A 16,456-nucleotide genomic window follows, 5' to 3' on the forward strand; every position below is an offset into this window, starting at 1 on the left:
TTTGTTGTTAACCTCCTGATTTATTACTTCGTGGCACATATCGTAGTTCACAGATGGTAGCTGCTGAGTTTGCAAGGCGTATCTACTTGAAATTAATTTACAGGATGACAGCTGCTTCGCGATAATTTGGGCAAGGTGTGAGATATAATTTTCCGTAGTCGTATAATTTGACCTGGATAAATACAATATTGAGATTTCTATCGCCTAATTTAGCCCTGCTTTCAAAGCGACGAGAACGAGGAAATTTACATCACGTGGGCCAAGTGCGTCTGCTTGATGGAAAATCAGGTGACCTATGCGGGATTTGTAATCCTAAAATGTCAAGTTAAGCGCGGGAATTTGACTGTCATAACTAATAGTCTGAACATATTACTAAAGAACAGTACACCACACCGTGCTTGAAAATTCACTGTCTGTTCTTTACCTGCGCCGAAAGAAGACGAAGGCGAAATAATTCAGTAGGTGCATCATGCCTGCTAACTTATACTGTAGTCCTACAAGAACACGTACAAGCTTGCCATGACGGCAAAACGACCCATTTAGCCACGTCCCTATTGAAAGAACCAGCGTCTTCCATTGCCGTCCAGTGTGAAACCAACGCGTTTTTTGACACTGGATCGCACTGGGGACGCTGGCGCTCGCTGGGAGTCACTCGAGCACCAGTGAGAACGCCGGATAAGAGATGAGTCACACTTGACGGTTTCACTGCCATCATGCGGGGGCGCACTTGTTTGTTCTGTACATGCAGTTGTTCTCGATGCAGCTCACTGGCTCGCAATGGAAACGGAGCTGGTTCCGTTTGTGCCGCGCTGGTTCCAGAACGCTAGGAGTATATGTGTAGTGCTGAATATTAAATGCTTTATACAATTTGATCTCTAGATGCTAGTCTCTTGTCCTAAATAACGTTATATCTTCGTGATATAAAAGTTTACTTCGTGTCGGGGCTTGGCATATAGGTGCGTGAGCTACCCTGTTTGTGCAGGCATATTGCACACTGGGATTCCTTTCATTTTTTGCATTTTCCCTTTTGACTGCGCGGATAGCTACATTCTTGAACAAAACCACGCAAAGACAGAAGACGCCTTGTTTATTTTAGAAGTTTTTACGTAAGTAATGACTGCGAGTTGTCACCGTTGTCGCAGTTTTGTGGAGTTGACACGAAACCCAGAAGTTGCTCAGACGCGTTCGAACGGACTCCGAGTTTGAAGCCTACCGTTGATTGATATTATTGCAGCGATAGCAAAGCTGAGGCGATTCGTGCACTTCTAATTTCATAAGTGTATTAAAGAATAATAGATAACATGTTCTGAGGCTCAAATACAAATTTTAACATGCGCCAGGTACCCGCACCGAGATCCGTTCCTTCTACCGAAACTTAGGCCTAGCGTATCTGCCGAGTCCATCTAGACACTATTGGCCCGTCTGGGCTCAGGAATCAACAATTATAACAGGGATAAAACACTCTTTATTTCAGTTTACGAATGGGTGTTCTTAAGTAAACAATTTTTTCGTGTCTACAATGCCAGCACAAGAAGCGATGAGAGCCAATGTGACGCAGCAGAAACATGAGTATATGTGCTGTCGCCGAAAGCTGCCGTCACTAGCCTACCAATCTTTACTAAGATATATGACTAGACAGACGTGCCGATTGAAACGCATCATTGAACTAAGAAAATGTTGCATATCCCTTGCGTGAAGAACAAGAAACGGCTATCAAAATCGACATAAACAGACCGTACAGCGTCCCGGGTCGGCGGTTCATTTAGGACTTTTTTCTAAGTTCAAATACCAATCACCAACGAAATTTGGTGCTGTGGCATTTCCAAGCATAATGCTGAATACGGACAGCCCCTTATGAAAATGACTGTTGAAAAGTTGTTGGCATATTGTTGACGAATTGTTGACTCAATAGCCTTTCAACAATACCTCAACAATTATTGAAACCACAGGCAATAATTCAAGAGTAAAATTGTTGGGCAGTTCACAACAAAAAAGTCGTTGACTAAATTCTGTTGGTATATTGTTGAATAGTATTGAGTATTATTGAGCCATTGTTGAGCAGTTTTCAACAATAAAGTCATTGACTAAATTCTCTTGATATATTGTTGAATAGTATTGAGTATTATTGAGCCATTGTTGAGTAGTTTCCAACAATAAAGTCGTTGACTAAATTCTGTTGATATATTGTTGAATAGTATTGAGTATTATTGAGCCAATATTGAGTAATTTTCAACAATGAAGTCGTTGAGTAAATTCTCTTGACATATTGTTGAATAGTATTGACTATTGAACCATTGTTGAGTAGTTTCCAACAATAAAGTCGTTGACTAAATGCTGTTAACTTATTGTTGAATAAAATTGAGTCACGAGCAATATTGAGTTTCGAAGTACATGTGAAAAACACACGCACATATATATGTGTGCGTCTTTTGCACATATATGTTGCTTTACTGATCACTTGATCACCATTGCATATATACAGGGTGTTGTTTCACGTTACTTGAACCATAGACGTATATACACGTGTTTCAGCTAACTTTACTCAGAGTTTAAAAATATGCCGATGCACCATAAGACGATGCGACCAAATGCATGTTGCTCACTCTTGTACGTGTCACGCTATTCTTGTATTTTTCCTAAGTAGTTAATTAGTCAAGAAAATTAGCCATTCTGAAGGAACAAAGTTAGGCGAAAAATTCTAATTAGAAAGCTCTAGAGCACTTTGCAAAACGTCCTATTAGGCAATTTCTCACTTTCTATCTATTAAGTGTTAGTGTTTTTCAGCTTACTGCGGATGCCCGTGAAATAGAAAAAATATCACCTGACATATCCGCTTGCGCGCCGTGCTTGCAGCGCTCCCAAACGAGCATACCATCGAGCAGGGTGTGTTGCCGCTTAAAAGGCAACAGGGCAGTGACGAAGGCGTTGGCTGTGGTATTGACGCCAGCGACGTGCTTCCCTCGCTGCGGTTCATGATGGCGATAAGCAGACGGGTGTTCACACCGGTTAAATGGCATGTTTTCGTTTGTGCGCAGAAGGCTTAGGAGCAGTGCAATCACGACTCGCAGGCGGGCATATGTCACGTGGTGCTTTTTCTATTTCGCGAGCATCCGCAGTAAGCTGAAAAACAATAATACTTAACAGATAGAAAGACAGAAACTGTTTATTCGGACGTGTTGCCAACAGCTCTGCAACTTTCTAATTGGAATTTCTTTCCTAACTTCCTTGCTTCAGAAGTTGGTTAATTATGCTTGCCTAATTAGCTAATTAAGCAAAAATGCACAAATAGCGCGACACGCTACATACCAAAGGGAGCAACATGCATTTAGTCGCGTCGTCATAGAGTTTACACTCGGCCTAAAGTTAGCAGAAACACCCTGCATATATATATATATATGCAGTTTCAGAAGACAAACGTCCCTACAACCGATGATTGGACGCATCCTGCATTTCCATCGGCGTCCATTATAAGGGGCCAGTGCCCTGGCTGTGTGTTAGGAAACGGCATTGCATGCCTCCATGTTAAATATGATCAAGGTGGCGGAGAACGTTAACAAAATTCAAGTCTGGGGTTTGACGTGCCAAAACCACGCTTTGATTATGAGCCGCACCGTAGTAAGAAACGCCATATTTATTTTTGCCATCTGGGGTCCTTTAACCTGCACCGAACGCACAGTACACGGTAGTTTTTGCATTTCACCCCAATCGAAATGCAGCCGCCGCGGCCGGCATTAGATCCCAAGCACTCGGGTTAGTAGAGCAACAGCTCAGCCACTATGCCACCACGGTGGGTGCGGCGGAGAAAGGAGTGAACATCGTTTTTACAGAGTGCGTTTCGCTTACCCGTTAGCGCGCTATACAGAACGAAACGAAACGCTTGGCCGATATGTACGACATGGTGCTCATATTTCACATGGAGGCCAAATTCTTTTCTGTGACCTAGACGGGGTGCTGGCGAATGTGTTCGGAATCTGCTCGGCCACCAAGCACAATCTGCGCTGCTATACGTTCTCGGTGACAAATCGCACAGCGCAGGAGCACACGCACAAATGTTTAAAGAATGGGACGACAGACCGCCCGCAGTTTGCCATGACGTCGAAATAAGAAGCACAAACAGCGACGTTTCTGTACTTTTCTGGTCAATAGTTCAGTTCGCATGGTTGCGGCACGCATTACTTTTTTTTTTTAAATCCAAACGACGAAAACTTTGCGCGCACAAATTAGCGCGGCGTTTGTGACGTTTGAATTTGGCGCCTTTTCCCGCGCATGCCATTAGCTCCGGCCGGTGCACAGCGTTACTGCGCTAAAGAAAGTAGTTCATCAAAAAAGCGAAGCAAAGAACTTTTATACACTTGCAAATCGCCACAATTGTTCAGTAATAACATGAGATTACATAATTTGTTATCCAATGGTACAATTTATGATAATATAAGCGTGTATTTGTATGAGTGTACATGTATGATTGCGCGTTTGCGATGTTGCTGCTTGGCGCATTCCGGCGAGTTCGTGCACGCCGTTAGCTTGAGAGTTTCCTGCGTTTTCTGTGTTCTTTGTGTGCTTCGCTGTGACATCTTTGGAATATTCCTGCGTGTTGCTCGCTTTTTATGGACTTGTTGCCTCGAAGATCGCCATGATCGCCTCCGACTCAGCGACATCAAGGGTGAGTGAGTGTTTCGAATTCCCCTTGTTTGTCCATTGCGACGCGGTGAACGGAAGCGGGGAAATGATTTCAGCGCTTGTGCGTGTCTTCCGCGCGCGTCTTTTCTAGTTTTCATTCCTAGTACTATCCTTCCGTTGCGAGAATGGGTTGTACAGCACTAGATTTGTGGTAGATAACGTGGAGTTTTGTCCTGGTTTAACTTTACACTCCGCTTGTGGTGACGTAAGGCAGCTATGTGGTGCCACCTAAAACAGGGCATGTTGTACGCCATGATTTCTGATACGGTGTTCGAGCACCGATTGAGTTAGCCTTATTAATGAGCGCAAAACAATGCGACGTGAAACCATCCGATCTGTACTGTAATCGAAGATATTTCGTTTGCGCCACGCTAGTACAAGGCGTGTGAGCGAGCTTTCAGCAAAAGGAGGGGGTGGTGCGGTGGGATTGGCGAAAGTGTATTCTGTTGCGCTGTTCCCTTCAGGATCGAGTGACTCCGCGGTGCTTCAAGGCCACTATCTGACACGCCGTGCGGCCGATGTTCGCGCGATCGGAAAACACAGAGGAGGCTGTCGCGCAATAATAATAAAGAATTTCAAGGGTGTACATGCGATACGTGAGATACAATAGGGTTGATGCCACAGAGTGCTGCGAAATCATCGACTTATACGCCTTGCCAACCGCGTGCGTTTTGTTTTCCCCCAGGTCGCGCGCATTCAACTTTAATTTTTCATCTCCGTTCGTCGCCATCGAGTGCTTCGCCCAAACGGCTTCGCGTAGGCGCTCTTTGCATTCACGGAAAGGCAGATTTCATGGCACTCCAGATCCTACAACATTCAAAATAATGTAATTTCGTGAAATTGCAGCTTTTCGCACTTCAGTAACTGATTTAACAATAGTTTCAAAATCAGTAAAGGAACGAGATGCCTGGCATATCTGCGTTGTCGTCCCACTGTGTTTCGAGGCGGCATGTATACGTTATCGGCAACATAAACATCAATAATTAGCATTGTTTCTTGTGACTATAGAAGTAGCTAGTTATGTCGAAAAGCAATTTTTGCTTTGAATCAGAGCACTATAGAGTGAACAGATTGAAAGGGGAGCGCATCGTTGTGAACTAAATCACGACGCTTTGCCACAAGCTTGGAATAATGCTTTGTCGAAAGAGCAGTTCTGTGAAATTCTTTCTTTGAGAGTAAGCAAAACTTCAGTAGCATCAGGTAGACGGGGAGTAAAAGAATGTAACACTGGTTTTATATGAAGGAGCTGCCTTTAATATGTGGCCATAACAGTTAAGTAGATGCGTGGAAATAATGGTTAAAGTAACTAGAGGAATGTGAAATAAATTTTTTGACAAGCTCACACTGCCATTGGCAAGAGCGGCCACACTTTAGTGTATTCAATGACTAGTCATTTGTATCCGTCCATTTATGTCAGCCTAATGGTCCATGTAGCTCTTTTGATTGTCGCTTTTGCTGCATCGTGGCTTCACGTTTTAATAGTGACATCTTTTTTCAGATTCAAAATGAGCTGGGAGAGGCCCCAGCTGGAACGGTATAAGTGAATTCTTTGGCCATCCATTCTGTAGCGTCACGATGATCAAATACAGTGATACCGTGAAAATGTATTGCAGGAAGCAGAAAAAACAACAACATTGCTGATGCAACTGCAACGCATTTGCTCCAGTGATCAATTGGTGCAGAGTGCCTTCATTAGGAGACATGGTGCCTTTAAGCACTCAGCTTAAAGACTTTGCAACTGCACCGGGACTGGGAGTGAATTTCATTGTCACTTGTGAACATATTAAACGCGGAATGTGCCGTTTTCAGTGTATATGCCTAATATGAGAGGGGCGTTCAGAAACTTAGTGTGGACATTAGTGCACACTAAGTTTCTGAACGCCCCTCTAACTAACTAGAGTGCACATCTTTCTAGTTTTACCAGAACGAAGGTATTATGACCTACGTCATACAGCAATGCACAGCTAGAGGTATCAAACCAGAACAGCAGCACCCTTTGAGAAAGTTGGCTGAAGAACGAGCAGCGATCGGGGCTTTCTGCATTTCAAGGGCCAAATTCCAAAAAGATTGATGCCGAGCTGGACGGTGTGAAGTGCCGGTCACCACATGCTGTAGCCAGCATGGCATTTTTAATCTTTTTGGCATTATGTCTCGTTAAGATACAGAAATTGCATCACTGCTCATAAAGAAATTGGAAATTGGGAGGTTGAGGGGAAGTGGAAGGGCTGCCCTCTGGAGCAGGCAGTGCATGCCCTTTGCTATACTGATAATCCTACCTTAATGAGAACCAGTGATGCATGTTAACCTATTACGCAGCCAAGTGCATTCCTTGTTTTGTATTAAGGGGACACTAATGACACCTTAAATGAATTTAAAATAAAGCATCGTCTTAAATAACTACTTCTGTAACTTTCTTGGTAGTTGTTTGATTATTAGAGAAAATAAAGCTCAAAGTTCAATTTTCTGAGTATCGCCCCAAAATCTTTGTGCTGACACCTCATTGTCACATCATGGATTCCAAGTATTTTTTCAAACTTGGGCTGTATTGGTTCTGTAAAAGTTCCTGACGCTTTTTATTTTGGGTTTTTGGAATACGATGAAGAACATCTTTATTTGTAAAAAAAATTTCTACACCTCAACAGACATCATCAAAATCCATGACGTCACAGCAAGCGGGTGTGGTAACTTCAAGGCAGCACTGCCACCAATCTTTCCTCTTGCTGCTTTTACAGTTTACTCAGCCTCTTGTCACGGTATGAGTGAATCTCTTGAATTGTAGGAAGGTCATGTACAGATACATCTAAAATAATTTTTCTCTTTAGTGCTTTCATGCCGTAGTTGCTTAGGGGTGTTGGCACAGCTCCGCTAAGCACGAGGTCACAGGATCAAACAGCCGCATTTTGATGGAGGTGAAATACAAAACTGCCCAGGTACCTTGCAGCCTGATTTGGTAAAAATTAGTCCAGAGTTCCCCACTAAGGTGTGCCTAAACATCAGATTATCGTTTTGGCACTTAATACGCCAGAATTTAATTAATTTAATTTTGCTTTAGTGCACCTTTAAGCTGTAGAATTCATGATGTTTGCAAAAACTCATGCTCAAAGTATTCTCCATAAAGATTAAATAAAGAGTAGATATAAGTGTCTATTTATATTTTGAATTGTGGTGATACATGATGACTATTAGAACGGTGGTACGAGACAGACAGAATTGTAATACAATGTATGACGGCACGATGATGCACATCGAGGAAATGACTGAGTTTCCCTAGAGGTCCCTGACGTGGACATCAACTGACTGTCCACAAACTTCTGAGTTCACTCCGTGATCTTGTGCAGCCTGTGCTTTGCGAGTCGATTAATTTAATTGAGGTGGTGGTTGGCCCATACTGTCCTTGCAGCTTATGTACATTTCATACAGTGGAGTGGAATCTCGCATATTACTTCTGCAGCACAGCAAGCTAACGTGACGTGTAGTGGTAATCTTAGTAATGATCGACAATCATGTCCCTCTTTGAGCTCCTAATGCTGCTTGCCAACACAAGCAGCAGCAGTTGCCCAAGATAGCGGGAAGGAGATTCATTGAAAAGTGGCATATGCCCAGGGTCGCATACCCAGTCACCCAAGCTGTTCCAACGGTTGATTTTGAACTCTTCCCTTAACATAGCAGCCCAATCTCCCCATTAGACCATGGACTACCTATTGACACAATTGGATGGGAAAATAGAGACAAACACCTGAAAATATGAAGTATCCTAAAAATGGTAATCACAATAAATAGTACTAGATGTGCATTAGCGCAAGCTCTTGGGCCAGTTGGTGCGTGATGAACTTGAAAAAGGGGGGTACCAGCAAAACAAAGGACGCGCACACACGTAAAAGGCGTTAGACAGGGACGGACGCTGGTCCGTCCCAACGTCCGTCCGTGTCTAATGCCGTTTCCTTGTGTGCGTGTCATTTGTGTTTCGCTGGTACTCCCCTTTTTCAAGTACTATATGTTTGGATACTTTGGCTTATTATTCTTGTTTGTGCTGGATTGTTTTTCTGAAACATGTGGCGTCCAGACAGCATAAGAAGCTTGTAAGAAGTCAAGTTTAGCAATCTAGATTTGCAACAGGTACTTTTGTAATTTATTTGCAGTAGGGCTGTTGTGTGAATGTGCTTGAAATGCTTAAAACTGTTTTGCTAACATTTACTTAAACATGCAGGTTCACATAGGTTGAAGGAGTGCACATTGAGAAGGTTATCCTGGCACAGTTTACCACGGCCTGCCATGGTAGACCAGGAAAGTTTGCAAGGGCCTTGCATCACCATGTGTTCACAGAGGAGGAGCTCATGGGCCATTTGGGCTTTGGAAATAACACCAAGGGGCAAAAAAGGCTCTTGACCCCACCAGGGTCAGTGCTGTTATAGGCAAGTACCATATATCCTGTCTGGTTGCGTTTTTACATTCACATTTTTTTCTAAAATTATGAACTTGCCATTGGCATAACAAACGACTTTCAAGTAGCCCATGTGTGCAATTGTATGCGACAATAGCCTACTATTTGGATTGACTGTTCGTACGATCTTAAGTGCGTAATCCCGCCATACTCAAATGCTTCTAAAATTTAAAAGCTGCCTTCACTGCTGAAAGTTTTTAGAGGCTCCACCACATAAAATGAGCTGCATTTGCGCATTAGCAGTGTTACTTGGCTGTCATTGCAAGGAATAGTTGTCTGTGAAGCACGCTCCAAATCTATTGGCATGGAGGACATGTTAGCCTGAAAAGTTATTCTAATACGCGAATTGCGGAGAAGGTATGCTCTAGTGTGGTTACTGCTCAGCTCGAGCAGGAGCATGTTCACCAAATTGCAGAAGTTAAAATAGCTCTCCAGGTTCTGAGATGTGAAACAGTAGTTTCACCAATTTTAACAGACCACATTGAATTAAGGTTGCTCCTATATTGAAGGAGGGCCATGCGATGCCAGACAGCAGCCTTTTAGCAGAGGGAACCTGAGTGGTGTGGCAATTTTCTTTTGGTTGTTTCAATCAAAGAAACAACAGGGACAGAGTTGCAAGCATTGCTGTCACCAGTACTACGTTTAGTGGGCGCTTACTCATTCTAAGCACTTAACCTATGACTCGTATTTATTAACGCACACTTTATCACTTTGTATTCTAAGATATGAAAAAAATATTTATGTGTATTCTAAGATATGAAAAAAATATTTATGTGGCTTTTCCCCATATACTTCAATAAATTGAGAATAGGCTCTTGGGGCCTAATGTATAAAGCTTCTTACAGACCATCGGACATGTCCACTACTCCCATTCTGAAATTGTTAGAATTGATTCCTGCTTCCTTACTTCACCTACCTGTTAACAGGGTTATTATGAACCATTGCCAAGTAGATTATGGGCTTAAATTAATCAAAAAGATGAATGGCCTTTTCTGTCACTCTTGTTTAGCCCGTTGAGGATCACATTTTGGGGAGAAATATGCCTCTCTAATTTAGGAGTTATCTATTTTTTGTGGTGTGCAAATGCTCAAAACTTTCGAATTGAATAGTGTCCTATTCAATTTAGTCTTTGAATGGTCACTATTTGTTAATGCGAGTATTCTAATATTTCGAAACACCAATAAAACATGAAATTTGAGCCAAAGTACGGTAAATTCTCGCCTCCAATAACATAGTGTAGACATAAAACGTAACAACTTCTAATAGCAGACCAGGCTACGTTACTTCAGTAGCTGTACTTTAGAGGCTGTACAGCAATCATTTATGCTTACTGAAGAGTCCTGTGCATGTGACGAAACTTTCTGCTGCTCCATTTGTGCTTTTAATAAACAGCTTTTCATAACATAACAATGACAGAAACTTGCTAACTTTAATAATACTAGGATGTGAGCCTCATCTTACATTAATTGTGATATCAGCTGTTCATTATTCAGAAACTATCCATTATTTGATTTGCTTCTAGCATTATTCGGTTCAGCCTCAAAAATCACTTTTCGCGCACCCTTAATATTTTTATTGCAGATTTAAGTTCTTCAGAGTGACATTCCGAGAAAATAAACTGGTAAATAATATTTTTAAATAACAATAAAGTGGCAATACCATTTCAGTATTTGCAGTTTTACATGTTTTATTTTTTTATGCAGGATAAAGCAGCATAATTTTTTTGTGTAATGAAACTTATAAAAAACTTGTGGCAACACTCCCAAATTACTGCAATGACAGACACCAAGGAGCTAGGTGAAAAATCAGTTTTGGAGAAACCCAAGGAGCGACAGCACTATAAGAATATTTTCTAGAAGTCTCAGAAGGTTGCAGCACCTCCAGTGGGATGCTAGGCAACACTTTGTTCTGAAAAGGCAAATTTTTTTCAGAACGTTCCATCACAGCCACAGATGTACGGCAGTGAACCCTAAAAGGGTTAAAGAAGTCAGTCCTATCGCATATGGCTCTTAAAAGACGGCATTTCTTCGTCTCTGTCACATTCTGCATGTGTCATGCTAAGCAGCTTGGTGCACTACACGGAATCCTCATTAGAACAGTAATTGAGTCGTCGAGGCAGAAAACATACTTCACTATAAGCAGTGTCTTCTTTATTGTAGAAAGTCTTAAGTCATTGTAAGGCGAGAAGTACATTCCGATTGCATGTGAACTCAGGAAACCTAACATCAAATGAAGCTACACTCAGTTGTAGTGACATGACAGTATCGTATTTGGAGCATGGAAAAGCACAGTGAAGTGCAGCAAATTTTAATTATGAAAGTTACAAGAAATAATTTTAGTTGTCAGTTCAGGTTTATTTATGAACGACATGAATTTGTTTCACCATTTCGTTTCTCAGCAAGCAAAGCTCACATCTTTGACATTGAGGATATTCATAAAGTTATTTTGCTACAGTGTTTTGTTCCTCTTTGCCCTTTCCTGCATTTGACACTTAGTGGAGTCCTGTGCCACACTGAATAAATTTAAATGGTCATGCTGTAAAGCTGTACCCGTGGAAAGTTGGACTAAAGCAACACAAATACATAAATCAATTTCGTTATAACGAGGGCAAATTGCATGCCATTCTTTTGCATTTGTTGCCTCATAATCAGAAAGTGGTTTTGGCACGTAAAACCCCATAATTTTTTTTTTCTTTTGCATTTGAAGGTGCTTTTTAAAACTTGTTCTGGCTTCTTGTTTTTGCAGGCTTCACGTGTCGCAAATTGCCTGGTACCAACATGCCCTATGTAAAGAACTGTGGCCTCGCTTCTCGCATGGGACCAATAACCTCTCAAGAGCCCAAGTTGGACAGCTCAAACCAAAACACAAGTGTTGTGCTTTTGTAACTCTCGACATTTTTATGTTCTGTGTTAGTCTCCTGAAGGGCCCAATTTGGATTTCTCAAATGAGCTTACAAATGTTGTGCCTTTCTATGCCTTCACATTTTTATGTTAATTTTATTTATCTTAATTATGCTAGTCTCCTGAGAGGTCCACATTGGATTGCTCAATCCAGAATACAAGTGCTGTGCTTTGTTATAGTTCACTACATTTTTATGTTAGTTTTTGGTATGGTTCTAGTAAGGAAAGTGTTTCCTTATTAGTATATTTTTTAAGTATCTTAAGCCATTTCATGCCAAACCACCCAATTTTGTCAAGAACTGTTCCATTATGGCAAACCATTTCAAGTTTGCTTGATTTTGAGTAGGTACAATGAGAAAATTTGCTTTCGTACATACACTTGAGTCGTTCTAGGGCAACCAACCAACGTTCTTTTGACCATCACAGATATAGTTGAAGCTCCAAACTCTTGCTCCCCATTTATTTTCCTTCGCAAAAATTTTTTTGAACTTTGGCAACAATTTATTGTTCTTGCCCAGCTAAGCTAGAAGGCACTGATACACGTTTCTTCTGAAAGGGAAATTGTATGATCCAAATATTCAGATGGTGTTCATGCCAAGAGACTGAAGTGGTGTGAGTGCCAAAATTTGCAAAGTTTGAATTTTCTTCTAACATAGGGAAATACAGAAGGCACAAAATAAATATAAAATCAGACTGGTTGACTTGGGATAGCTGCAAAATATTTCAAGCCTTAGAGGTTCAGATGATCAGCTAAAAAACTGTAAAGTTCAAATTTTTTGCAAGAAGCTTCGTGTTGAAGGTCAAAAAATTAGCTTTGGTGGTTGGCACAAAAGTATATGTCGCCCATCGTTACACAGCCCTACATGTCTGCTATACATGTGACAAGTAACAAAAAGGTATTATTGTTTAAGTGCGATAAATTATTTTTTATAATGTTGATTTGTGGATCACACATACAGCATAAATATAGCATAAATATATGAAGCCATGTCATCTAGTAAGGAAATATTATTAATATAATTAGCCACAAGAACTATTCAACAAACTGACTGCCTTTTTTATCATTGCGAAGGCAGGTGACGTCTAGCGCTGCAGCTGCAGTCTCAATTCGTATTTTTTTAACATGAACACAAGAAGTGGTTGCCAATGGTGTCTGACCACATCAGACTAAACATGGCACATATGACTTATAGATGAGCATGTTCCGGCTCTAAAACAGTGGTAGCAAACAACACCACAAGAATTTGTTCGTACTCATGTAGGTTTTCAGTCCTAATTATGAAGGTGTTTTCTACTTGCATCGTCATTGGGCTTCAGGGAGCTGGGCACAAAGTGTCCTGCTCCCTCTATGTTGCATTGCACTGCGACATGCCCTTTTAAAGGCTTTGTATAAACAATATCAGTGCTCTTTCTGGATTTACTGTCTACATAATAGCTGATATTTCTTTTTGTAAACTGCACGAACCATATCTTTTAGCACTGCAGGATTCCCTCACGTATTTAATACGTACGAGGTCTGTTAGAAAAGTATTTGACCTTTTTTTACGAACACCTGATGAATATGTAACAAGTGCATTTTCATCAGCCGCCCTTGAACCTTTGTGCGCATGCACGAATTTTTTCCTGCCTGCCAATAGCGTGACTTGCTGGGACGCAGCATTTGAATGAGGTAGTACACAGTGCTCTCGTCGGTTTTTTATTGCAAGGAAAATGGCGGAGTGACTGGAGCAGTGCTACTGCATCAAATTTTGCCAGAAACTGGGCGACAGCCAAGTGGAAACCATTCCGAACATTCAGACTGCTTTTGGTGACTATGCTATGAGCAGCACACAGATTAAGGAGTGGTACAACCAGTTTAAAGACGGCCACGCATCGGTGGAGAGCGAGCCATGCTCCAGTCGGCCATCAACATGCCGAAATGACCAGGTCATTGCCGAAGTGAACCCCGTGGTGATGCGGGACTGTCGTGTGACTATCCAAGAAATTGTGGTAGAGGTGGGCATCAGCACATTTTATCCACATTCCATTATCACTGAAGATTTGGCCATGAAGAGAGTTGCACCGAAATTCGTTCCCAAACTGCTCATGATGGAGCTAAAGCAACTTCGTGTTGAAGTCTCACAGACATGCTGGATTCCGCAAACAGTGACCCCAACTTCATGAACACCATAATCACTGGTGACAAGTCTTGGGGGTATGTTTACGACCCGGAAACCAAATCCCAGTCATTACAGTGGAAGCATTACACGTCACTAACCAAAGACCGCTAAGTGCGCATCAACGTTAAAGTGTTGCTGACTGCTTTCTTTGACTTCCGCAGTGTGGTACACCACGGGTACACACCACAGGGTCAAACAATCACTAAAGACTACTACAGGGATGTCCTCCATGGCCTCTGTGATGCTGTGTGGCGCAAGATACCGAAGTTGTCAACAGGAAATTGGCGCATCCATGACGACAATGCTTTTCTCGCACTTGATTCAGACTTTTTTGGCGAATAACCAGACTCCTGTAGTTCGACAGGCTCCTTACTCTCCTGATGTGGCCCCCTGCGACTTCTGGCTGTTTCCCAAAATCAAGAGGCCATTGAAAGAAGCGCGATTTCAGACAAGAGAAGACATTATGGCTGCAACGACAGCTGAGCTAAACTCCGTTCTGAAAGAGGCCTTCTCGGAATGCTTCTAACAATGGCAGCACTGCTGGGAGAAGTGACTGGAGTCCCAAGGAGACTACTTTGAGGGTGATTAGGTTTCCAACGCTCCAGTTATGCCAGTTTTTTTTTCTTCAGCCAAAGGTCAGATACTTTTCTAACAGACCTTGTATTGATAGTTTATGTGCAATGGCTGTATGGTTTACCTGGCCCACACCAAACACAAGCCTCGTTGCGTTAGAGCATGTGGCCCTTGGCAATAAAATGCAGACCCTAACACCGCTTCTCTGTCATCTGTGTGGAGACAAAGCCAGCTTTGTCGTGTGCATTCCCAGCCGGCAAGCTGTGCGCACATCCGAGAAAAGTCGGTGCTGACAAAATTTCAAAAAAGAATTTCTCGCATTTAAAAATAATGCCTTCTTTAACTTCACACATGCATAGTAGACATGTAGAGCTATCCAATAATGTATCACATATTTTTTGGCCAACTACGAAAGCTGTTTTTTCCTTCAACATGAAGCTTCTTGCAAAAGATTAGAATTTGTTTTTTTTTACAGGCGATCAGCTGAACCTTCAAAGCTGCACATATTTTTTTGCTATACTATGTCACTTGGGCTACCATTCTGTATTTAAGTTCTGTCCTGTGAATTTTTCGTTACGAAAAAAAATCTAACGGATTGCAATTTGACTCATTTTTGCCGGTGCCAAAAGCAATTGAAGTATTCAAATATTTGAAAAATTGGCTATTTTGGCAGTTGCATCACTTCACCGTATTTGCACGCACACCATTTGAAGGCCTCGATCAATACAATGTGCATTTGAAAAAGAATGTTGATTGATGTCCTCTAGCTCAGCTGAGCAGGAAAACTAAACTGTCACCAAAATGCTACAAAATATCTGGCAAAAATTAATAAAAGTGGGCAACGAGTTTTGAACTCTAGTAAACACATGGCAATGCTTCAGCTATATGTGTGGTGTCAAAAAACACTGGTCGATTCGGCATGGAATCGCACACCTGCAAGTGCATCTGCGCCATTGTCAGAGTTCAGTAAAAACTGCATTTTACATAGCTTTGTAAACATGGTTTATTGCTATCTAAAATACATGAGTAAAAATTATTAGGTATAAGTCGGCTTAAATTTAAAATGCAACAAAAAATCTCCGGTCATGGCAATGATGTGCCTTTCATGTTTGCATGAAACCATATCTTTTTCTGAATTCTTTCGTTATTTTTTGTGACAGTGAATAAAATTGAACTCACAAAAGGAGTAACTTTGTTTTATTCCAGCACATCACTAATAGTTTTTTTTTCATATAAAAATCTGAAGTAGTTAATATGAATAAGTCGCTTGATATGGAATGACCTGCGCAGGAACGTTATCATGGCAGAAAACGCAACTGTATCATGCAACAGCAATGCAGCATAATAAACTGCTCCCATAAGCATCACTTATTGTGATTGCCATATTTCAGAAGTATGTAAGGTTTACTGAAATTGGCACACACTATTCAACCAACAAATAAGGATTGTACAGTGGTCCTTTTTCAGTTTTACAGATTTTTTTAAAGTTGTCTGTGCCAGGTAGCATAATTTTTCTTCTTGAGCTGGGTTATTCAGAGGTGGACATTACTAGCACAAGAAATGGAAACATTAAACTGATTCTCATAAATTTATTAATTCACTTAAACATCACGGCACATATTTCAGCTTGCAAATTGTAGCCAGTGAGGTTGAAAGACATATTCACTTGAAATTAATTTCCAGGGTGTTACCAGTTGCGAGATTTT

At 41.4% G+C, this 16,456-nt stretch overlaps 1 long non-coding RNA gene across 1 annotated transcript; it reads left to right on the forward strand.

Annotated features, from left to right (window-relative positions):
* The first annotated feature begins 4,371 nt into the window (after nt 1-4,371).
* LOC126530257 (uncharacterized) lies at nt 4,372-8,952 on the forward strand. The gene is made up of 3 exons (XR_007599380.2): nt 4,372-4,660; nt 6,176-6,211; nt 8,885-8,952. It is a non-coding gene; the product is annotated as an uncharacterized lncRNA (long non-coding RNA).
* The last annotated feature ends 7,504 nt before the right edge of the window (nt 8,953-16,456 follow it).

Source organism: Dermacentor andersoni, chromosome 5, assembly GCF_023375885.2.
Source record: "Dermacentor andersoni chromosome 5, qqDerAnde1_hic_scaffold, whole genome shotgun sequence".
NCBI classification, from domain to species: Eukaryota; Metazoa; Arthropoda; class Arachnida; order Ixodida; family Ixodidae; genus Dermacentor; species Dermacentor andersoni.